This window comes from Bufo bufo, chromosome 8, assembly GCF_905171765.1.
Source record: "Bufo bufo chromosome 8, aBufBuf1.1, whole genome shotgun sequence".
NCBI classification, from domain to species: domain Eukaryota; kingdom Metazoa; phylum Chordata; class Amphibia; order Anura; family Bufonidae; genus Bufo; species Bufo bufo.
Window position 1 is genome coordinate 96,103,984 of NC_053396.1, and position 25,099 is coordinate 96,129,082.

General features: G+C 44.4%; 1 protein-coding gene across 2 annotated transcripts in view; it reads right to left on the bottom strand.

Annotated features, from left to right (window-relative positions):
• The window catches only part of NLGN3 (neuroligin 3), a 174,294-nt gene that overhangs the window by 34,499 nt on the left and 114,696 nt on the right, over positions 1-25,099 (bottom strand). The window lies entirely within an intron of this gene.

Genomic DNA, 25,099 nt, shown 5'->3' on the forward strand with positions numbered 1-25,099 from the left:
ATAATATGTAAAATAAGTGATATCCATGACATTTAATATTATTAGAATTGCTAAGTTATGTATTTTTTTATATCTGATTTAAATAAGTAATAATAATAATTAAACAAAAACTGCTACAGAAGAACAATAGTTTGTATTTAAAGGGGTTTCCAGGTTGATGCTAATTAGGATATGTCATCAATATCAGATTGGTGAGGGTCCGACAGCCGCACACCCCCACTGATCACCTGTTCCCTGCAGCATCCGGTGCTGGAACTAACACTTTGCACAGAGTCAGACGCACAGTTCTTTGAAGGGGTAGTGACGGGTAACTTCAGTTCTGCTCCCATTCAATTTTGTTTCCATACAAGAAACCAGTATGCAAGAATATCTATTTATCGTTCTGGTTTAGTTCAATAAGTATTTACATTTGCAGATTATTAGTCCTAAACTGCTGCCAACCCCAACAGAAATTAAAATTTTGGAATGATTGTGTCTGTTATGAGTTCGGCTACTTTTATAGTAGCCGTCATGGATCTGCAAAAACGCTTCCGTTACAATAATACAACCGCATGCATCCGCCATGAACGGATACAATTGTATTATGTCTTATATAGCCATGACGGATCCACCACTGAAAGTCAATGGGGGACGGATCCGTTTTCTATTGTGTTAGCGTTATTCTGTCCGTAATGGAAGCACAACCATACAGAACAGAATCCATTTTGGTGCATTCCGTTTCGTTCTGTTTTGTCCTCATTGACAATAAATGGGGATAAAACTAAAGCGTTTTCATCCGCTATTGAGATCCTATGACGGATCTCAATAGCGGAATTAAAAACGCTATCGTGAAAGTACCATTGACAGGGTTTTCCAGGAAGTATTTACAAAAAATAAAAAGTATTTGCCCAGCAAATGTTAAAAAAAAAAGGGATTTCTCACCTCCATTGTTCCACCATCACTGCTGTTCTGATGCTACTCCAGTCCACGTTGCTCTTCACTTTCAGTCATGGCTCAACCCACTGGACATGCCAGTCACTGGCTATGATACATCACCACTAAGTCCAGGGACTGGCTGAATGGGCCTTTCCCGGCATTTGCAGGTGTTGAGCCAGGACACGAAGTGGAAAGCATCAGGGACCAGAGCAGCATTGTAACGGCAGCAGCGGGCATTCAGTGCTGATGAGTAATGCCTCTGAAAACATTTGGACGATCCTGTAATGACCTCAAATACAGGCTAGAGTTGTTACGGGTATCTAAATTTCGATACCTAATCGAGACTTCCAATTTTTCGATACTGGGCTGCGCAGCCTAGTATCTCTGAACGTGAGCGCGCTGCTGTCGGCGCACTCATGTTCTCTCAGCAGCAAAGGGGAGAAGGAAACAGTCTCTCCCTCCCCCCTGTCCCGCTACTGCCGCTGTGCAAAATGGGGAGAGGGGGCGGAGGAGGGGCGTGCGCACTACGCCACCAATGATAAGGACTTTTCCTGGGTCCGGACTTTAAGTATTAGGCTACATAGAGCGGCACCTAGAGATGTCCCAGCAGTTACTATTATTCCTGGGCGCCGCTCCGCTCACCCACTGTGCGCCTGTGCCCCATTATTGTCTCCTGCTCCATATGCTAATTACTATGGAGCAATGGGGAGGAGACATCAGCTTCACTCCTGGGCGTTCCTTCTCCCTGCGCTGCGATTGGACAGCGCTACAGCGCAGGGAGACGAACGCCCACAAGAGAAGCTGATGTCTCCTCCCCATTGCTCCATAGTAATTAGCATATGGAGCAGGAGACAGTAATGGGGCACAGCGGGCAAACGAAGCGGTGCCCAGGAATAATAGTAAGTGCTAGGACATCTCTGGGCGCCGCTCTGTGTAGCCTAATACTTAAAGTCCGGACCCATATAAGGTGGTCTTTAACCTTGAATACAGGAGGCAGGTGCCGGCAGCAGAATCGCATAGCTGGCACCCTACCTCTGACAGGGAGCTGCGATCAGCGGCAGTCAACCCCTCAGGTGCGGCACCTGAGGGGTTAACTGCCGCTGATCTGCTGCTGGCACCCACTTCCTGTATTAAGGGGTAATTATCATTGGTGGCGCAGTGCGCCCTCCCCCCCTCCCCATTAAAATCATTGGTGGTGCAGTGCGCCCCCTCCGCCCCTCAGTATTAAAATCATTGGTGGCAGTGGCCACAGGGTCCTCTCTCCCCTCCCCCTCAATTGTGGCAGTTGCAGCTTCTGATCGGAGCCCCAGCAGTGTAATCCTGGGGCTCCGATCGTTTACCATGGCAGCCAGGATGCTACTGAAGTCCTGGCTGCTATAGTCAGCTCCCTTGCTGCTGTGTGCACAAAGCACAGGGCAGCAGGGACAGTGTGAAGTCCTAGTCACCCTGATAGAGCTCTATTAGGGTGAATAGGACAAGGGATCAAAGGATCCCAGGTTCTGGCCCTTAAGGGGGGAAATAGTTATTAAATAAAAAGTGTAAAAAAAAATAAAAATATTAAGTATAAATCACCCCCTTTCCCAATTTCACATATAAAATATATAAACAATAAATAAACATATTACATATCGCCACGTCAGAAAAGTCCAAACTATTAAAATATTTAAAAAAAAATCTATGCCGGAACAGAAAAAATAAATAAAAACTGCAGGATTCGCCATTTTTTAAAATGTGGATTGCACGTGGCTTTTTTGGCTTATTTTTTAGCGTGGTATCGAATGGTATCGAGTATCGCAATACTTTTTTATGGTATCGAAATCGAATCAAAAATTTGGTATCGCAACAACTCTAATACAGGCTCAACCAAATCTTTCCCAGGACTAACTGATACAGTGGCTCAAAGAGGTCATAATTCTTGACAACACGCAGTGAGCGCTGTACGGATTGCTGCTCCTGCCTGTGCCACCTGATCTTGGCCAAATCCTGGCACAGCACTTACCGATGCGCTATGCCTGGATTTAGCTGAGCAGAGTGTGCGAGGATCTAGCCAAGATAAGGGGGCACAGGCAGGAGCAGCGATCTGTACAGTGCTCGTTGTGGCTCCATTCCACAGTACTGTGGAATCCATACACCACTGACATGTCAGCGATGTACAATGTAGTGATTCTAAAGCACTTAAGGAGCCAAAGATCAGCTTCCTATTACTTTAGTAAAAATTTAATTCTATTAATACTAATAAAGTATATTAGAAAAAAATCTTTTTAGGACATATACAACATTATTTAAATAAAGCTGTTTAAAAGCTTAGATACTCTTTAAATTCCAAGGGCCTAAAAGTCCAGTAGGCGGTCTCAACATTGATAGACATCCCTGCGTGCTTTACTGTGCATACAGAAACAGCTGCCAGTCACTGGGTACAATGGATTCTTAATCCCTAATGGATCAAGAAATGAAGTCACTAAATTACAGGGTATCCTAAATCTTCACACTTTGTCTTCCTCTAAAACACGCTGCCCACAATTCAGAAAGCATGTTCTACATGATAGGTTGCACTTAAATGATAATATTCTCACTACCTGGAGCCACAACTGGTGGGAGCTCACTCCTCACAGATTTAGGCCTCTTTCTCACGGCCGTGTGTCCCCCGTTCACTTGAATGGGTCCGCAAATCCGAAGATGAAGTGCGGAACGGAATGGAAGCACTACGGAGTGTTTTTGTGGGGTTCCGTTCCGTGGTTCCATTCCGCAAAAAGATAGAACTTCTATCTTTTCGGGGAACGGACGGATCGTGGATCCCATTCAAGAGAATGGGGTCGCGATCCACATGCGGCTGGCCCACGGTCCGCAGCACGGGCAGGGCCAGCACACGTTTGTGTGCAAGAGGCCTTAGACAGCTAATATTGAGTTCACTTGAATCTGTCATTTAAATTTCACTAATATAACTACCAGTAATGGCAATGAGTGCTGTAAACGCATTACAACCATAACTTTATATCATCTGGGTCTTTATTCCATTTCCAGGAAAAACATTATTATTCCTATGAAAAACAGCTCCCACGTGGGTGGGACTTCCTTTTCAAAATGCTCCTCCTACAAGGCCTGCATCCCCGAGGTGGTGGGCTTGGGCATTTTGACAAGGAACTCCCACCCAGATGGGCACTTGGAAGCTGTTTTTTTATAGGAATAAAAGCGCTTTTCCTGGACATGGAATAAAGACCCAGATGACATAAAGGTATTATGGGTATAATGCTTTTACAACGTCCTAATTGCCATTGTTGGTAGTTAGGTTACTGAAATGTACATGACAGACTCATGTAACTTATCTCCTATCCACAGGATAGAGGATTATCATCTGATTGGGGGGGGGGGGGGTCTGACTGCTGAGACTCCTACCGATCACGAAAAAGGAGGTCACACGCATCAGAAAGAATTTAGTGGCAAGTCGAACATGCATATTGTTCATACTGTTTTATGGCACTGCTCAGAACAGAGAGAGGAGCAACGCACATGCTCAACCTGCTGCTCTATTCCTTCTCGTGATCAGAGGAGGTCCCATTGGTCGTACCCCAACCAATCCGTAGATAAGGCAATAGTTTTACTCTGTTGTAGCACATTTTTTCATCACCCCCCCACCACAACCACCTTTAAAGGGTGAATTCTATTCTTATTTTCTGCAATAAAACTCTATGATTTCTGTGTATGCCCTTGTGCAGATCCTTAGACATAACTCTTTAGTTATAGCTCATAGCGCCAAGCCCTGCATAAAATGGCCATTCATGGGGAGACAAAACTTCTTGTTGTTTCTTCTTAAATTTATATAAACAATCTTTCTTATATTCATATCTAAACTATTTCACTTATATTACTAGCTATAAATGTAACACAGAACATGCATTATTTAACAAAATGGCTTTAAAAAAAGATCTTGTAAAGCAAAATAAATTCTTTACACTGTGACATTCCCCTAGATATATTTTTCCAGCATTACAAACACAAACTGATAGTATAGTATAACGAGAGTTGTATTTTTCACAATACTGTTATATAAATACACTGAACAAAAATATAAACACAACACTTTCGGTTTTGCTCCCATTTTGCACGAGCTGAACTCAAAGATCTGAAACATTTTCTACATACACAAAAGACCCATTACTCTCAAATATTGTTCACAAATCTGTCTAAATCTGTGTTGGTGAGCACTTCTCCTTTGCCGAGAAAATCCATCCTACCTCACAGGTGCGGCATATCAAGGTGCTGATTAGTCAGCATGAATATTGCACAGGTGTGCCTTAGACTGCCCACAATAAAAGGCCACTCTGAAATGTGCACAGTTTTGCCTTACCAGTCAGTATCTGGTGTGGCCATCATTTGCCTCACGCAGCGCAACACATCTCCGTCGCATAGAGTTGATCAGGTTGTTGAGTGTGGCATGTTGGCCGACTCCTCTTCAATAGCTGTTCGAAGTTGCAGAATATTGGCAGGAACTGAAACACGCTGTCGTATACGCCGATCCAGGGCATCCCAAACATGCTCAATGGGTGACATGTCCGTTGAGTATGCTGGCCATGCAAGAACTGGGATGTTTTCAGCTTCCAGGAATTGTGTACAGATCCTTGCAATATGGGGCCGTGCATTATCATGCTGCAAAATTAGGTGATGGTCATTGATGAATGGCACAACAATGGGCCTCAGGATCTCGTCACGGTATCTCTGTGCATTCAAAATGGCATCAATAAAATGCACCTGTGTTCGTTGTCCATAACATACGCCTGCCCATACCATAACCCCACCGCCACCATGGGCCACTCGATCCACAACGTTGAAGTCAGCAAACCACTCACACACACGACGCCACAAACGCTGTCTGCCATCTGCCCTGAACAGTGAAAACTGGGAGTCATCCGTGAACAGAACGCCTCTCCAACGTGCCAGACACCATTGAATGTGAGCATTTGCCCACTCTAGTCGGTTACGACGACGAACTGCAGTCAGGTCCAGACCCCGATGAGGACAACGAGCATGCAGATGAGCTTCCTTCAGACGGTTTCTGACAGTTTGTGCAGAAATTCTTTGGTTATGGAAACAGATTGTTGCTGCAGCTGTCCGGGTGGCTGGTCTCAGACGATCATGGAGGTGAACATGCTGTATAGCAATATAGGGAATATATTCGTTATTTAGAATATTAGTCTTTTTTTTTTTTATATCTGTACAGTGGTTCGCATACTGCTCCCCGACAAGCGTCCCCGTCACCATGGGAACGCCTGTGGATTAGAAAATACCATCGGATCTGAGTTTTCCCTGAGATCGTGAAAACTCAGATCCGATGGTATATTCTAACCCACAGGCATTCCCATGGTGACGGGGACGCTTGTTGGGGAGAAGTATGCGAACGACCGTACAGATTGAAGAAAAAAAAAAGACGAATATTCTAAATAACGAATATTCTCTATATTGCTATAACTTTGTTTTTTAGAATATTCGGCATATTCTAAAACACAAAGTTATAGCAATATAGCGAATATTTGTGAAATACACATATAGACTGCAATTTAGCTAATATAGTGCTATAGTATTTTTTTTTATAGTGTACATTTTTTCCAAATCTGAACTTCAGAAGAGACAAAAAAAGTTAACTATAAAAAAAAGATTATAGCACTATATTAGCTAAATTGCAGTCTATAGGTGTATTTTACGAATATTCGCTATATTGCTATAACTTTTGCTATAACGTTTAATATTCTAAAACAAGATCATATAGCAATATAGCGAATATTCGTAAAATACACCTATAGACTGCAATTTAGCTAATATAGTGCTATAATCTTTTTTTTTTAATAGTCAATTTTTTTTTCTGAAACGCCTTTGGAGGTGGCTTATGGTAGAGAAACGAACATTCATTGCACGGGCAACAGCTCTGGTAGACATTCCTGCAGTCAGCATGCCAATTGCACGCTCCCTCAAACGTTGCGACATCTGTGGCATTGTGCTGTGTGATCAAATTGCACATTTCAGAGTCGCCTTTTATTGTGGGCAGTCTAAGGCACACCTGTGCAATATTCATGCTGTCTAATCAGCACCTTGATATGCCGCACCTGTGAGGTGGGATGGATTATCTCGGCAAAGGTGAAGTGCTCACGAACACAGATTTAGACAGATTTGTGAACAATATTTGAGAGTAATGGGTATTTTGTGTATGTAGAAAATGTTTCAGATCTTTGAGTTCAGGTCATGCGAAATGGGAGCAAAACCGAAAGTGTTTCGTTTAAATTTTTGTTCAGTGTAGAATCCTGTGGATCAATCTCCTGCAGTCTGCAAATCACATATAACATATACAATGTATGATTTTGTAAGCGACATATGAAATAAATCATCATTCTACAGTATATTACACTTTTTATAACTAATTAATATTAAAGTGGTTGTCCAAGTTTTTTTTTTTTTATGTTTCTAACAATGTTTAAATTCACTTCCTTCATCTACAGTGGCCCCGTTCTCCTAGTTAGCTGAGGTCACATGACCTGTGATGTCAGCTTCTTTCCCTGCTCAAGCCTGAGGGAGGAGGACGAGCAGGTCTGCCTCTGTGCACGGAACGTCACTGTGAAGGCTGTGCTGGTTAGAGTTATAAGCCATGCCCCCTGCACTGCCCGATCTGCTGCCCACAGCCCCTGCACTGCTTGATCTGCTGGCTGAGCCATTTGCCCTGTGTCTCCCTTCCCGCTGGACTCTTCAGGAAAGTTTAACCCCTTCTACCATCAGCAGCTCAGACTCAAGGTTTTTGGTATTTGGTTTACAAATACTGATGATACATAGTGACCAAATACTAACTGTGAGAAAGTATACTAAATACACATTTAAAGGGCATCAGCAGATTTGTACCTAAGAAACTAGCTGACTTGTTGCATGTGCGCTTGGCAGCTGAAGGCAGCTGTGTTGGTCTCATCTTCATATGTGCCCGCATTGCTGAGAAAAATAAAGATGTAATGTAAATAAATGAGCTTTTAGGAGCAATGGGGGCGTTGCCATTACACCTAGAGGTTCTGCTTTCTCTGCAAATGCTGTGTCCTATGCACATTGATTGACAGGACCAGGTATTTTAATGTTTACACTGCCTGGCCCTGTCAATCTGTTGCAGTTGCAGAGAGAGAGAGGAGACTCTAAGGGTCCATTCACACGTCCGTAAGTGTTTGCAGATCCACGGATCCGCAAAACACGGACACCAGCAATGTGCATTCCGCATTTTGTCGACTGCACATCGCCGACACTATAATAGAAAATGCCTATTCTTGTCCGCAATCGCGGACAAGAATAGGACATGTTCTATTTTTTTGGGGAACAGGCAATTCCGGATCTGGGCAGCACATAGAAATGAATGGGTCCGCAATTCCGTTCCGCAAAATGCGGAACAGAATTGCGGACGTGTGAATGGAGCCTAAGTGTAACGGCAACTTCCCCATTGCTCCTAGAGGCTCATTTGCATATATTTAGACATTATTTTTCTCAGCAATGCGGGCACTTATGAACATGGGACCAACACAGATGCCTTCAGCTGCTAAGTGCACATGTAACAGGTCAGCCAGTGTCATGGGTACAAATCTGCTGATAATTGCCCTTGAAAATGAAAATGGAATTACACAAGCAGAGGTGAGAGCTGGTGCCCATATGACCTTATTATAGGAGACCAGTGCATTCAGCCAGACAGTCAGCAAAACTACAAAATGGACTTTATTGTAAAAGATAAAATTAGTGCTGTGGTCAATGCTTCCGGCATGTATGTTGAACGTCTGCCTTGTCAAAGTATGCCAAAAGAGTGTTCTTTTTAAATAATCTATACAGCAAATACTGCATGTAACATGCCTTTAGTTGACACAATCAAATCAATTTGCACCTTATTTGAAGCGTCTGAAATCTCCATAGGATAAACTTTAGTGGTTACCCAGTGTCCACTGTAAAGCAAGCCCCTTTTAAATAGCGGAATATCTCATTACTCCCAGGAACCACACTGACTGAGCCAGAGCATGTCTGCCCATATTCCCTGCTACAGCAGGCTCCTGCTGGAAAAGAGAAAACAGAAATCTGCAAGACGACAAATAGCAGTTCTGATAATAAGACCACAGCAGAAATCACTGGCCTTATTTCCAAGAAACAAGTTTGGTGTAACGCCAACACAGCTCATCATCAAAGAGCACAGAAGCTACTGCCGAGCGTGCTGGTAGCTGCATGAGCCTATAGAGTTTGTTCACTTTGGTGAGCACAGGGGCTCGGGTAAGGATAAAGGGTAAACTGAATAGCTCCAAATATTAAGATACTTTGGCACAAAATATGCTGCTATCTGCCAGGAATCTGAAGTAAAAGACAAAATACAACAATCTAAGGGTACTTTCACACTAGCGTTTTTCTTTTCCGGTATTGAGTCCCTTCCTAGGGGCTCAATACCGGAAAAAAACTGATCAGTTTTATCCTAATGCATTCTGAATGGAGAGCAATCCGTTCAGGATGTCTTCAGTTCAGTCCCTCTTAAGTTTTTTGGCGGGATTTTTCTCTCCGGACAAAAATCCTGAACACTTGGCGGATCCGGCATTAATTTCCATGCGCAGACTTTGAAATCTGTGGAAAACATAAATACCAGTTCCGTTTTTCCGGATGACACCAAAGAGACGGATCCGGTATTTCAATGCATTTGTCTGACGGATCCGCATCCAGATCCGTCTGACAAATGCCATTCGTTTGCGACGGAACTGCCTGCCGGAACCCTCTGCCGCAAGTGTGAAAGTAGCCTCAGGCTGGCTTTCCACATTCACGTTTAAAGATGTAGTATCTGCAGCCAAAGCCAGGAGTGGATCATGAATGGAAGACACATTTTTGAATCTACTCCTGGCTTCGGCTTCAAAAACTGCATTAAAAAACCTGAGGCTAGGTTTCCACATAGTGGACTAAGGCTACTTTCACATTGGCATTTTGGCTTTCCGTTTGTGAGATCCGTTCAGGGCTCTCACAAGCGGTCCAAAACGGATCAGTTTTGTCCTAATGCATTCTGAATGGATAAGGATCCGCTCAGAATGCATCAGTTTGCCTGCGTTCAGTCACCATTCCACGCTGGAGGCGGACACCAAAACGCTGCCTGCAGAGTTTTGGTGTCCACCTGACGACGTGGAGGCAAACGGATCCGTCCTGACACACAATGTAAGTCAATGGGGACGGATCCGTTTTCACTGTCACAATATGGTGCAATAGAAAACTGATCCGTCCCCCATTGACTTTCAATGGTGTTCAAGACGGATCCGTTTTGGCAATGTTACAGATAATACAGACGGATCCGCTCTGAACGGATGCATGCGGTTGTATTATTGGTGTGTATCCGTCTGTGCAGATCCATGACGGATCCGCACCAAACGCAAGTGTGAAAGTAGCTTAAGCCCAGCCTACCTGCATCAGCCAGTGGGCGCACTAATATGCCACTCAAACAAAGGCATCACAATCAAATCTGTGCAGTTGTAGACAGATAGAGGAACATTTAAGCGATTTAGACACCAGTCTTAGTCCATGTCTGCTGGTGTTTGATGTGCCTAAGTTATGTATAGGTGTCAACCGTGCGACTTGCTTAAATCTATGCCAGCTCCCTTGCTGGCATAGATTTAAGTCATTATGTATGCCAAGAACAGGTGTAGAAAATGATAAATGAGATGGGACAAACGCACACTTCCCCACTCACTTTTTCCCCCTGAATTGAGCAGGGAAAAGTCACCGATTCGGCCGCAAATCCACTTTGTGGCCGAATCTGCAACAAAAGTACGCAAAATTGTGGCGTACTTCTCATCATAAATGACCCCCATAGTGTTTTAGCCACAACATGCCCACCCTGCGGACACCCTGCCGAAAACATACAGCCAAACAAGCATTCCATAATTTTTAACAAGGATCACATTAATGATCACATATGAACACATGCATTTATTTTGCAGAACATTTTAACAGCCAAAATCTACAGTTATTATGCAACAAAGTTGTAACTCGTAGGGCAGATGCCGCAGCGCCTATATTCCATGCAGAGTTTTAAAAACAAACAAAATTGGTGCAGATTTTAAGTGCGGAATTTGTCTTCATTTCATACTGTATGTGGGACTCCTAGGACCACCAGAATCCTAAAGGTACCAATACAATCATTGGGCCAACATTCCTTCTGACTCCCCATACACATGCATGCTTGGTTCTGCAGAGTGTGCATGTATTGCCAATAAGGAGAGGAGAGTAAGACCCTGCCAAACACCGTTGGAGGAGTCATATCTCCTGTCAGAACAAAGCCTGAGCCTTCTGTCTCCGCCATCATCTGGAAGGTGAGCCATGAGAACCCATACACATAAGATAGTTGGGTGTCCTTGCCAAAATCATTGGGTATGGTTGACTTTTCATATCTTTGCCTTTAGGCAGATTTTGTTGCAGAATTTTCTGCGACTGAAAATCGTTCTATTCACCTGAATGAGGCTGGTACAAATGCATGTGCTTGCCACCTCATTGAAATGAAGGGAACGGACTTTAGCGTCCTGGCAGCCATGGTAACCATTCAGAAAAATCTAAACGTTGGTAATGCGCCGAAACGACGTTTAGCTTAAGGCCGGATCCGGATTAATGCCTTTCAATGGGCATTAATTCCGGATCCGGCCTTGCGGCAAGTGTTCAGGATTTTTGGCCGGAGCAAAAAGCGCAGCATGCTGCGGTATTTTCTCCGGCCAAAAAACGTTCTGGTCCTGAACTGAGGACATCCTGATGCATCCTGAACGGATTTCTCTCCATTCAGAATGCATTGGGATAATCCTGATCAGGATTTTTCCGGCATAGAGCCCCGACGACGGAACTCTATGCCGGAAAAGAACAACGCAAGTGTGAAAGGGCCCTTAAAAAAATAAAAAAAAGGGCAAATGTATTGAGATGTATGCACATCCGTCAAACATATCTGTTAAAAAAAAGGAATGGTAACCATAAAACCGCACACATTTATATACGTTTTTCATGTACATCTCCAGTACATGTTAAATGTACAGCAAAAATGAGATGTGAGCCAGCGTTTTGCTCAGGGGTATGTCTCTCACTGACTGCAATGTAAGGCTGGGTTCACACGGGCGTTGCGGGAAAATGTTTTGCACTCGCGTGAGAAAAATCGCGCATGTTTGGTACCCAAACCCGAACTTGGGATCGCTGTTCTGTAGATTGTATTATTTCCCCTTATAACATAGTTATAAGGGAAAATAATAGCATTCTGAATACAGACTGCATAGTAAACTAGCGCTGGAGGGGTTAAAAAAATAATAATTTTTTAACTCACCTTAATCCACTTGATCGCGGCCCGGCATCTCCTTCTGTCTCCTTTGCTGAACAGGACCTGTGGTGAGCATTAATTACAGGTAAAGGACCTTTGATGACGTCACTCCGGTCATCACATGATCCATCACATGATCTTTTACCATGGTGATGGATCATGTGATGACCGGAGTGACGTCACCAAAGGTCCTTGACCTATAATGAATGCTCACCACAGGTCCTGTTCAGTAAAGGAGACAGAAGGAGATGCCGGGCCGCGATCAAGTGGATTAAGGTGAGTTCAAAAATTATTATTTTTTTAACCCCTCCAGCGCTAGTTTACTATGCATTCTGTATTCAGAATGCTATTATTTTCCCTTATAACTATGTTATAAGGGGAAATAAAACAATCTACAGAACACCGATCCCAAGCCCGAATTTCTGTGAAGGTGAGTTAAATTTTTATTTTATTTTTTTAACCCCTCCAGCGCTGTTTTACTATGCATTCTGTATTCAGAATGCTATTATTTTCCCTTATATCCATGTTATAAGGGAAAATAATAATGATCGGGTCTCCACCCCGATCGTCTCCTAGCAACCGTGCGTGAAAATCGCACCGCATCCGCACTTGCTTGCGGATGCTTGCGATTTTCACGCAGCCCCATTCACTTCTATGGGGCCTGCGTTGCGTGAAAAACGCAGAATATAGAGCATGCTGCGATTTTCACGCAACGCACAAGTGATGCGTGAAAATCACCGCTCATGTGAACAGCCCCATAGAAATGAATGGGTCGGTATTCAGTGCGGGTGCAACGCGTTCACCTCACGCATCGCATCCGCACGGAATACTCGCTCGTGTGAAAGGGGCCTAAAAAAAAATATGTTTCTATACATTTTTTTTTTTTGCACGACAGAAAAGTGTGGTATGCTATGCTATTTGGTCCTTCAAAAAAAAATCTAACAGAAATGTAAACAGCAATAAACCGAGTCAAAAGTGTGTACTGTACTTTTGAACTAAGTTTGCCCAATTATAGTCTACAGGTACGTGAAGCCATACCTTTTAATATGTTTTTAATGTTTGAAAATGTATACGCCTGATGTACAGCAAAAATGAGATGTGAACAGCCCCTTAGGCTACATGCACACACAGTCAGTTTTCCATGGCCATTTTCCATCAGTGTGTGCATCTGCTTTCTGGCCGTGTGTCCGTTTTTATAATGTCCGTTTTGCATCAGTTTTTCATGTCCGTTAAAAATTTGAATTTGATTGGCAGTTATTTCTAGACCCACCCTTCTGAGAACACCCACAGGATGCTAGGCCCCCAGCTAAAATAATGTCCCCCATAGTGTAGGATTTTATTTTTGTTGCTGCCCCCAGCTTTAATAATGCCCCCTATTTTGGCCCCAGCTAAAATAATGTCCCCCGTAGTGTAGGAATTATATTTTTTTTACCCCTCCAGCTTTAATAATGCCCCCAATGTAGGGCCCCATCTTAAATAATTTCCCCCATAATGGCCCATCACAGTTTTTTTTTTGTTGATTTTACCTCACCTTATCAACTTGCTCGCGCTGCAGCAGTCTCCTCTCTTCACTGAACGGGACCGGCCGAAGGTGCGCAATGACGTCACTGCGCGCTCCCGAGTGGTTACGTCACCATGCATATCGCAGGTACTTCGACAGGTCCTGCTCAATGAAGAGAGAAAAGACTGCCGCGACGCAAGCAAGTGGAGGAGGTAAGTTTAACCCCTCCTGGGTAAAGTGTTCCCGTTTTCAACGGCCGTTAGACGGATGCACTCCTGTCAATCGGCCGTTAAAAACGATCCCATTGATTTCAATGGGTCTGTCTGACAGTAAAAACGGCCAAAAATAGGACATGTCCTATTTTTGGATGGACGCTATTCACTGGCCGTTAAAAGAACGGCCATGTGAATACCCCTATAGACTTTTATTGGTGCTAAAAATGGCCGTGTGACGGCCGTTACTTAGACGGCCGTCACATGGCCATTATTCAGACGTGTGCATGAGGCCTTAGATGGACACACTTATTTCATTAACCCCTTAAGCCTATTTTGATTTTTCCTTCCCACATTCCAACTGCCATAACTTTTTACATTTTCTGTTCATATAGTCAAATAAGGGCTTATTTTTTGATCCATGACAAGATGCATATTTTAAAAAGGAACTATGTAATTTGTCATGACCTGTATTGGAAAATGGGGGGTCAAATTGAAAAATAAAATAAAAAATTCTGCCAAGGAGTTTTGATATTATGACGTTCACTGTGCACGAAAAATGACTAGACATCCTTATTCTATGAGTTAATACGATTACAGCGTTAACAAATTTATATCGATTTTATATTGTTTTATTACTTTTAACAAAATCCTTTGAAAAAAAAAAAATCTAAATTTTCTTTTCAATGCCATTTTCTGACAGCCATAACTTTTGTATATTTCGGTGTACAGCGCTGTATGAGGGCTTGTTTTTTTGGGGTCAAACTGTTTATTTTTTATGGGGTACATACAACTTTTTGATCACTGTTATTAAATTTTGGGGGGGAAACAAGGTGACAAAAAAATGGCATCTTTCTGCCACTCTACCTGCTTAGTTGTGTCTCGTGCACAGCTTAGCAGGCAGCTTTCTATGACAGGTCTGGGAATGTCCAGCAGGACCCAGGCTGTCATAGTAATCGATCAGAGCCCGTCAATTTCACTGCAGGGGCTCCGATTAGAAGGCAGAGGGAGCCTCAGTCCTCTGTCTAACCTCGCAGATCACAGGAGCTCGCTCCATACAATTCCCTGCGCATAATACCATACATGTATGGCATTATGCGTTAAGGGGACTAAAACAGTTGTCTCACTTCAGCACATGGCATTAATCATGTAGACACAGTTAATACAAGGCACTTACTAATGTATTGTGATTGCCCAATTTGCCTCCTTTGCTGGATTCATTAATTTTTTCCATCGCATAATACACTGCTAATTTCGGTGCTTGCACGCTACAGGAAAAACCGCCTCTCTTGTGACCAGGACCATTAGAGCATGCATAGGCAGGGATAAGCAACAGATCCCGTCCCGGCCACCTTGTATCTGAGCTCCAGCAGTGGTCGCAACCATGGAAACGAACAGTGTATAATGTGATGGAAAACTGAATCAAGACAGCAAAGGAGTCAATATGGACAATCACAATACATTAGTAAGTGCCTTGTATTAACTTCCTCTACATGATAAATGCCATTTGCTGAAGCAAGACAAGCCCTTTAAATAAAAGTTTCACAAATAAGGCTAGTCCTTGGGAAGGCCGTTTTTCTCGCACAGACCGCTGTGCAGCTGACTTGAACTCAATGCATCATAGTGATCTATGATGCTGTGAGTTCCAGCCTGACTGTGGATCTATGAATCCCCTGTACTCAAATGATACTGTGTGAGTAGGACAGTGGAACTTACATCACAAATCATCACTATGGCGCAGTGAATTCTGGTCAGCCAAGCCACAGTCGTCTCACAGTGTTTTACGGAGCACCCATGTTCAGGTGAAAGGGTGGCAAACCTATGCTAACAATGACAAACTTTTCTTTATCTTTTCTTTCCAAAAATGATGACTTCTTTCTTTGAACACCATTGGTCATAAGAAAAGATTATCAAACGTGAAAGTGCTCTGACTTCATTAGTGCTGACTTTGGCATCAATGAATGCTGTTGCCAAATATGCCCCTCTGGTTTCCCATTCTGTGGTTCCTCCTACATTTCATTTAAAGCTTTATCTTTTTTTATGATGGGAAAGCCCTGAAATACTATAACAATGGATAATGCCAAGTGTCTACAATTTATCAAACACAGTACAGTAATACATGTCCCTGTAGCTTGACCACCAGGTGACAGGAACTTCACTCACTGAAACCTACAGGGGTCATTTACTAATCTGAAATATTCCTAAATTAGGCGGTGCATCCTCGACTTTTCCCTGCTCACACCAGGTATAAAATTGTGGACATGATGTGGGCAGGGAAGGGTGGCCTCATTCATCATTTTATGCACCTGTTTTAGGCGTAGAAAATGATCTCAATATAAGACAGCAAGGAAGCGGTCTTACATTTAGAACTGGCACTGGATGAGCCGAAGTAATAGAGAGGCCTGCACCTCTTCATAACTTCGGCAGATCCACCGCCAGCACAGGGCCTTTATTAAGACCGGGGTCTAAAACACCAGTCTCATTAAGGCAGGGCTTTTTACATGGTTGCTACAGCCAAAGCCAGGAGTGGACTAGAAATGAACATGACACCCAGCCTTTCCTATACATGTCCTCCATCTGTAATCCATCAAAACTGCAACAGAAAACGTGAATGTAGAAACCCAGGCTAAAAAAGACTTTTCTCTAGCACAAAATTACAGCATGTACACCTATTTATATGTATATGTCTAGCTATAATACAGTTCCATTTTGCCACATTATCAGATATTCTGGATTTTGGCACAGTCATAAAAAGTACCTAAAAATACTCTGCAAGGAAGAGAGGCAAAAAAAATGCTAAGTCAAACTGCAATCACTTTTTACATTTAGTCTTGTAGCCCTTCTATTCCACTCTTGTTTGGGGTGGCACTCTTTCTCATTTAAGAGGCACATTGATGTATGGAGACTGATTTTCTGGGCAATGCTCCATGGGAAAAAGTATGCAAAGGAGCTCACACCAGCCAATCCATCGTCTATGGGGACAAAACGTAACTGAACAGAACGGAATGTTTCAAAATGCATTCCGTTCCGTTCTCATACCGGAGAGCAAACCGCAGCATGCTGTGGTTTGCTTTCTGTCCTAAGATGCGGAGCAAGACGGATGACCCACATTGCATGTCAATGACCCACAATGCAAGTCAATGGGGACGGATCCGTTTTCTCTGACACAATAAAAAACTGATTCACCCCCCATTGACTTTCAATGGAGTTCATGACGGATTCGTCTTGGCTATATTACAGATAATACAACCGGATCCGTTCATAACGGACGCAGGTGGTTGTATCATCAGCAACGGAAGCATTTTTGCTGAACCCTGCCGGATCCAGTAAAAACGCTAGTGTGAAAGTAGCCTAAATTTGCTCTGTACTTATGATAAGACATAATGATCAGCGCACTACCAATAAACATACAAAAAGAACATTATCTGTCTACCTAAGTTCCTAATTGTGGTGGATGAGCTGTAAATGTACTTGACTAAGCAGTGACTACCCTTGGGTGTACACAGGCCTGCGCATGCTCCACTGAACCGGACATGCACCAAGAAGAATACTGTAGAAGGCTCCCAAATGACTCCCCCACTTCTCTACTGCTCCCCATTGCATACAATTGTTAGATAATATTTTTCGGACTGCCTGAGTGTAGCTGCTTTCCATTTTTACTCGCTCAGTGCTTTGCGTCTTCTCTCTTTTAACACATGCAAGTGACATATTTAAAGGGTGACATCTGCTGGAAGTCCTTTTTTTTTCATTCTTTTAAAAGGGCTGAAACCTGCATGTAGTAATACTTTATAAGCCAGGTCTTTACAAAGGTTTATACATATATATATATATATATATATATATATATATATATATAGAGCAATTCACCACCCCTCCTCCAGGATTTGGAGCTCTGTTGCTTTAAGACGGTGACAGAAGAGACACAACAGCAGAATGTAAATGGATGTTGAGCGTGTCACCGAAAGGGAGGGCAAGGAGAGTGGGATGCTAGCAGTAAGGCATAGGGGGCAGCCCGCATGGAATACACAAAACAGCAAAGGTGTGAAGACGGGAAGAAACGGGACACAATGCGCAAAAGTACAAACAGGACGGGACCAGAAGGGAGGAGAACTGTACAGAAAATAAGAAGGGAATGGTGTGACAAGGAGATGACTGAAGGAAGGTAGTAGGTGAAAGGCACTGCACGAAGAAGAGTGGGAGTGAGCCAAAAAGAATAAAACAAGGAGGGGGCGAGATATGGAGGCAAGGAATAGACTGGGCAATGAGGGCTGTGTAAGGAAAGAATGGCCCAAGCCGAGAATAGGACAGCGGACGGAAACACAGGAGAAGAAATAGAGGCACAAGAAAAGGTAATTCATCAACACAGAACATCCATACAGTATGTTGTGTCACAGTAATATCTACGCAAGCTGAAGATGGAGGTACAGGGCGAGGAGAGGAGGACGGTGTGCCGCCAAATCCGTGCACAGAGAACGGCGGGGAAGGAAGTGATAAGAGGGACAAGATGTTGATAGAGGAAAATGGGCACAAGGGTTGAAAGGTGCAGAAAAAATAAAGAGAAAAATACGGAACATCTCTCTCCCCACCAACACCTCTTCAGACAAGAGCCTCTATGTTGCCCCCTCTCCCTTCCAACACAGGAGGACCCTCTCCCCACCTCTTCTCTCCTGCAGTGAGGGTCTGCGGCTCATTTTCATGTTCACTCATTCACGCCGTTGCCAAGGAAACTGCAGACTGTCGCGCGCCTCCATTCAGCCCCGTTTCCCTCCCCCAACCTTTCAGTAACACTTTCATGGCTGAGCCATTCTGCAGCAACAGGCATTACAGCTGAATGCAGGTGCCACTCTCTGCAGCAACAGGAGCCACAATGCAGGGGAGGCCCAATCCTGCAGTCAGGCTGGTGGATAGGACAGGTCCTTGTAGCTAACAAACCACCCTATGATATGGAGCACCTCTGTCCCACTGGAGCTTACCTGCTTCAATCTCCCCACCCCCCATGAGACAGGCACTGAGTGCCTGGAGAGACAGGGAAGAACTGCCCTAATGAGCTCTGCCGCCTGCATGCGCAATATTTATGGAAATGAGCTGCCTGACCAAGTCTATTCTGCAATACATCTGTCCTACTAATCACCTGGGAAAATAGCTCCACATCTCCGTATGCAAGAGTGGATCTCTATAGCTCCTTACACTGCATATCTGACCATGCTGCCCATGCCCTGCATGACTACTTACATGGCCTCCACACTAAAGAGACTATGTAAGGCTACTTTCACACTCGCGTTTTGGTTTTCCGTTTGTGAGATCTGTTCAGGGCTCTCAGAAGCGGTCCAAAACGGATCAGTTTTGTCCCAATACATTCTGAACCCAGCGTTTCGCTGTCCGCTTGACAAAACGGAGCCAAACTGATCAGTCCTGGCACCCAATGTAAGTCAATGGGGACGGATCCGTTTTCTCTGACACAATCTGGCACAACAGAAAACGGATCCGTCCCCCATTGACTTTCAGTGGAGTTCATGACGTCTTGGCTGTGTTACAGATAAGGCTACTTTCACACTCGCGTTTGGTGCGGATCCGTCTTGTATCTGCACAGACGGATCCGCACCAATAATGCAAACTCTTGTATCCGTTCATAAAGGATCCGTTTGCATTATTCTTTTAAAAAAAAGACAAAACGGATCCATCTTGACTTACATTGAAAGTCAATGGGGGACGGATCCGTTTTCTATTGCACCATATTGTGTCAGTAAAAAAGGGATCCGTCCCCATTGACTTACATTGTAAGTCTAGACAGATATGTTTGGCTCCACATAGTCAGATGGTCACCAAAATGCTGCCGTCTAAAAAACGCAACGGAGACCAAAAGCAGCCAAATTGATGCATTGTGAACGGATCCTTATCCATTCAGAATGCATTGGGGCTGAACTGATCCGTTTTGGGCCGCTTGTGAGAGCCCTGAGACGGATCTCACAAGTGGACCCAGAAACGCCAGTGTGAAAGTAGCCTAATACAAACGGATTCACTCATGATGGATGCATGCCGTTGTATTATTGTAACGATCCGTTTTTGCAGATCCATGACGGATCCGCCCAAAACGGGAGTGTGAAAGTAGCCTACGATGTAAACTGCCTATAAAAACACTGAGCAATCACGTAAAGCAGATTGGTTGTTTTCTTTAACACAAAAATGCACTGAACATCTGTTCAGACAGATCTCAGGAAAAGTAATTGAAACTTCATCTTGTTTCAAGACCTGGAATATTAGATGAACAGCAAATATTGAAGCACATGCCTACATGACAGAACCATGTGTCAATCCTGTGTAATGAATCTGGAAGGATAAACCTGTTAATGTGTACAGTAACGGGGTAGAGGGGACAATCACCAGAATGGGACATATAAAATAACAGAAATCTACACCTTGGAGCATGTCAGGTAAGGATATCCCCACAGCGTATAACCTAAGATGTCCCAAAAACTCCTGTGGTCAATGTGAGAACCTGTCAATTTAGTTTAGGTCATAATATCATTGTCTGCAGTGATGGTCAGTTTGCAGTGTTCGCCAGTGAACACATGCGGGCTGCCATCTTGACTCACCCATCCGGCGATGCAAAAGGTAAGCCCTTACCTGTGCCTGTGGCGGGAGCCGGTCTGAAATCAAATGGGGTCACCGGGAGCAGGCAGTTCCAAGAACAGCCCGATGAAGAACCTCGGCGGCTGTTCTCGGAACTGCCTGCTCCCGGTGACCGCATTTGATTTCAGACCGGCTCGCGGCACAGGCTCAGGTAAGGGCTTACCTGTGCATCGCCGGACAGGTGAGTCAAGATGGCAGCCCGCATGTGTTCGCTGGTGAACACTGCGAACTGACCATCACTGATTGTCTGCAAGGTTGGGAAAAAAAAGAAGACAAAAGTCCATCAAGCTCACTCCATAAACTTGAGGGCCTTTCTTTTTGTATGTGAAAAAAATGGATCAGTGTTGCCTTCACACGCATCAGATTTCTGCGAATCAGTGCTGTTCATTTGAATGGGGGTTGCTTTGGGGGGCAAGCACATAGATTTCTGCAAGCCCCATTCAGACAAACGGAACAGATTTTTGGCCAGAGAACTTTCTGCAACAAAATCTGACACATGTGGAGGCACCCTAGAGGGTCAGTTATCAGACATTTTGGTCACATTTCCCACTGAGAGCTTTACATTCGGCAGGATAGTGCAACATCCTGATTCTTGAAGCTTTTCTCCATGAATGAAGGCTAATTGAGCACAACATTTTAGTATATGCCATCATAGGCCATATGAAGCACTTCTAATGATCAAAATTAGGGTATGAGATGGAAAATCCTTTGCCTATTCCCTTTTCTTGCAGCACAGGGAAAGATAAGACCTCACCATGCTGAGACTGAGAATGGAGACTGTTTAACTATGCCATGGATATAAGTACACTGCTCAAAAAAATAAAGGGAACACTTAAACAACACAATGTAACTCCAAGTCAATCACACTTCTGTGAAATCAAACTGTCCACTTAGGAAGCAACACTGAGTGACAATCAATTTCACATGCTGTTGCACAACTGGGATAGACAACAGGTGGAAATTATAGGCAATTAGCAAGACACCCCCAATAAAGGAGTGGTTCTGCAGGTGGTGACCACAGACCACTTATTAGTTCCTATGCTTCCTGGCTGATGTTTTGGTCACTTTTGAATGCTGGCGGTGCTTTCACTCTAGTGGTAGCATGAGACGGAGTCTACAACCCACACAAGTGGCTCAGGTAGTGCAGCTTATCCAGGATGGCACATCAATGCGAGCTGTGGCAAGAAGGTTTGCTGTGACTGTCAGCGTAGTGTCCAGAGCATGGAGGCGCTACCAGGAGACAGGCCAGTACATCAGGAGACGTGGAGGAGGCCGTGGAGGGCAACAACCCAGCAGCAGGACCGCTACCTCCGCCTTTGTGCAAGGAGGAACAGGAGGAGCACTGCCAGAGCCCTGCAAAATGACCTCCAGCAGGCTACAAATGTGCATGTGTCTGCTCAAACGGTCAGAAACAGACTCCATGAGAGTGATATGAGGGCCCGACGTCCACAGGTGGGGGTTGGGCTTACAGCCCAACACCGTGCAGGACGTTTGGCATTTGCCAGAGAACACCAAGATTGGCAAATTCGCCACCTGCGCCCTGTGCTCTTCACAGATGAAAGCAGGTTCACACTGAGCACATGTGACAGACGTGACAGAGTCTGGAGACACCGTGGAAAACGTTCTGCTGCCTGCAACATCCTCCAGCATGACCGGTTTGGCATTGGGTCAGTAATGGTGTGGGGTGGCATTTCTTTGGAGGGCCGCACAGCCCTCCATGTGCTCGCCAGAGGTAGCCTGACTGCCATTAGGTACCGAGATGAGATCCTCAGACCCCTTGTGAGACCATATGCTGGTGCGGTTGGCCCTGGGTTCCTCCTAATGCAAGACAATGCTAGACCTCATGTGGCTGGAGTGTGTCAGCAGTTCCTGCAAGACGAAGGCATTGATGCTATGGACTGGCCCGCCCGTTCCCCAGACCTGAATCCAATTGAGCACATCTGGGACATCATGTCTCGCTCTATCCACCAACGTCACGTTGCACCACAGACTGTCCAGGAGTTGGCAGATGCTTTAGTCCAGGTCTGGGAGGAGATCCCTCAGGAGACCGTCCGCCACCTCATCAGGAGCATGCACAGGCGTTGTAGGGAGGTCATACAGGCACGTGGAGGCCACACACACTACTGAGCTTCATTTTGACTTGTTTTAAGGACATTACATCAAAGTTGGATCAGCCTGTAGTGTGTTTTTCCACCTTAATTTTGAGTGTGACTCCAAATCCAGACCTCCATGGGTTAAAAAATTTGATTTTCATTTTTTTATTTTTGTGTGATTTTGTTGTCAGCACATTCAACTATGTAAAGAACAAAGTATTTCAGAAGAATATTTAATTAATTCAGATCTAGGATGAGTTATTTTTGTGTTCCTTTTATTTTTTTGAGCAGTGTATATTCACACCATATGGTCAAATTGCATAATGCCTTGATTTTGCCCGAATTTCACAAAAACAGCTGCATTTTGTTGAGATTTTTGATGTACCATGTGACTGAGCCCTTACTAGTACAATCCTAAGGGTACATCCACACAGGACATAAAACACAGAGGAAAAGTCTGCTTTGGATTTTCAAGTGGATCCTCAGCAACATCCACTGCAAAAATCACAACAAAGCCACATGAGTTACATGTGTTTTTTTGCCACTGAAATGTCCGTGAATTTCACTTATTTTTGGAGTGTCTGCTTGTTTTGAAGCCAGTGAGTTTGTACGCCACCAGGGAACTGGCGTACACTTTCAATTTTCTGTAACTTTGTAGCAAAAAGTCGCAATGATAATTCTGGCTACAAATCTAGTTCAACCCCCATAACATCTGGTATCCCCTTAGTAAATCCGAATTGATGGGCATGGCAAACCACCCTATAAATGGCATAAATACATCATAAATATGGCACAAATGCCTACTCCACCAACATACAGTAGCAGACAAAATCCCTCCACTTTTCTGGCACAGCACACTTGAAACATTAACCCCTTAGACCGACTGCCTAAAGATGTGTCAGATTTATAACAGTGGCTGATGCTGGATGACAAATGTGGTACATCTTTAGACAGTGTTATAGTTGGATGAGCTTTCAGGGAAAACTTGCACCAAAATTTAAGACCCACCATAACCTGTCAAAAACTCTTCCTGTTGGAACAGATGTTTCCGGCTCCTTTTCAAATGTTCCTGATCACAGGGAATCCCAAATTCCCTGCAGGTTCCTCCACTGGCCCAAACAAATCTTGGCATCTAGCCAGGAAATTCCAGGCAACTCCCTTTAGTACATCAAGCCAATGGCTCTCCTACATGGAATAGGCCTGCACGATATATCGCCAAAGCAATCGTATCGCTATAATCGCCGATTGCGATATGCGATTTGGCCAACCCAAAAATGCTGCAATTATTTTTCGCTTTATAAGACAATTTTTTCCCCCCCCCAAAAGTGGGAGGAAAATCGCAGCGCGTCCTATAAAGCAATGGTTGACTTTTTACATAGCTGACACTGATGTATCGCCGGCCGCTATGCTGCACAGCGCGGCCGGCGATACATCAGTTACAGTGCGGGGAGGGGGGAGTGGTTGGAGGCAAGTCGCGGTGGGTCCCGCGCACATAACTGTCTTTGTATGCAAAGTCTTTCTTTACTGCTGAAACAATCGCTCTCCTATTGATACAATCACCAGCCTCTGTACTCACTATGAATGCACTGCAGCGAGCGGGCCGGCCGGCGCATGACTTCAGTCAGTCGCGCTCCTGCTTCATTAATGAAGTGGGAGGAGCGTGACTGACTGAGTGACGTCAGTCATGCGCTGGCCGGCCCGCTCTCTGCAGTGCATTCATAGTGAGTACAGAGGCTGGCGATTTTATCAATAGGAGTTTCAATAGGAGTTTATCAATAGGAGAGCAATTGTTTCAGCAGTAAAGAAAGACTTTGCATAAAAAGACAGTTATGTGCGCGGTTTAGGACACATGAGGGGACATTAATAAAGTAATGCTGTGACACATAGGGCCATTAGGGGTACCAGCATAATATGCTATATGTGTGTCATTCACAAATATAGCATCTTATGCTGGCCCCCCTCATGGCCCTATGTGTCATAGCACAGATCCCCCATAACAGTGCATCATCCACAGATCCCCCCCCATAACAGTGCGTCATCCATAGGTCCCCCATAACAGTGCCATCCAAAGAATCCCCCATAACAGTGCCAACCACAGATCCCCCATAACAGTGCTATCCACAGATCCTTCATAACAGTGTCAGCCACAGATCCCCATAACAGTGCCATCCACAGATCCCCATAACAGTGCCAACCACAGATCCCCATAACAGTGCCATCCACTGATCCCCCATAACTGTGCCATCCACAGATCCCCCATAACAGTGCCATCCACAGATCCCCCATAACAGTGCCATCCACAGATCCCCCATAACAGTGCCAACCACAGATCCCCCATAACAGTGCCAACCACAGATCCCCCATAACAGTGCCAACCACAGATCCCCCATAACAGTGCCATCCACAGATCCCCCATAACAGTGCCAACCACAGA